Source organism: Diceros bicornis, chromosome 31 (assembly GCF_020826845.1).
Source record: "Diceros bicornis minor isolate mBicDic1 chromosome 31, mDicBic1.mat.cur, whole genome shotgun sequence".
NCBI classification, from domain to species: domain Eukaryota; kingdom Metazoa; phylum Chordata; class Mammalia; order Perissodactyla; family Rhinocerotidae; genus Diceros; species Diceros bicornis.
The window spans coordinates 19519282-19520406 of NC_080770.1; positions in this window are offsets into that span (position 1 = coordinate 19519282).

Consider the following 1125-nt stretch of genomic DNA (forward strand, 5'->3'; position numbering starts at 1 on the left):
TGATGGTGCCTTTTCTCCATCCATTCAAATTAGTCTCTTCTCTGAATGAGAAGAAAAAAAAAAAAGGTTGATATTTGAGTTTTATAAGAAAAGTTTCTGACAAGAAAAAATGAATGGGATATTTATTTTCCTTTTTCTGTGCTGTGAACAAAGATGCAATTTATTCATTCAACCTCCATTATACACTCAGGTACCAAGCTAGGTTGGTTAAAAACAATACCCTATCAATTTTGATAAAGTTATCAACATAACATTACCTTAACAATTATTATCTTCCTAATGCATTTTTAGTACCTGTTTTATTTTTAAACTAATAAATATAAAATGTAGCCTGGCCCTCGAATGATTGTGAGATGGATGAGGAAGCGTTACATTCATCATCAGTGATCTTGAACTCTTCTAGGTTGTTAAGACTCCTTGTAACTCTTTTACTTCAAGTTTGTGTTGAGCACAACATGTTGAACAGAACATATGTGCTCTTCAAAAGTGGGGGTGAAAGAATATTTATCAAAAATTTAACAAATAGCCCAAATAGTAATGAGAATGGAATGGGCACTGATGATTGGTAATAGTGACGGAAACTGAAGAAACAGCAAAGGCCTTTCAGGCAGACAGAGTGGCCTGAGTCAAGACCAGAAACAATGTGATCAGCAGTGAAGCCAATTAGAATGGAAGATCATGCAGGCAGCAAGAGGAGAATAAAAGAATCAAACAATGCATGAAATTTAATAATAAATGCACAGTCCTCAATTTTGTCTGAAAACTTCCAGTTCAATGCGTGGGATTTGTTGCTTACTCGTAAACCATGGGCAAAGCTTGGCAAGGCAGTAAATGGACCTCACACAAATGCTTGACAACAAGCGCTCGGTTAGGCATTGTTATTAGGTATGTAGCAAGTCAAAACAGATTGCTGAGTTCATTATCTCTTAGCCTGGAAGGATATTCCTAAGAAGATATGTTTAGTTCTAGCTTCAGGATCAGCTCAGAGGGGTCAATGGTATACCCAGAACATTGAGTAGACTTTCTGGAGTATTTAGAAATCAGTGTGAGGAAGAAAATGGAAAACAGACACATAGATAAAACCAACACTAAAAATATGTACCTAGAGAGAAAGAGCAAGAAATT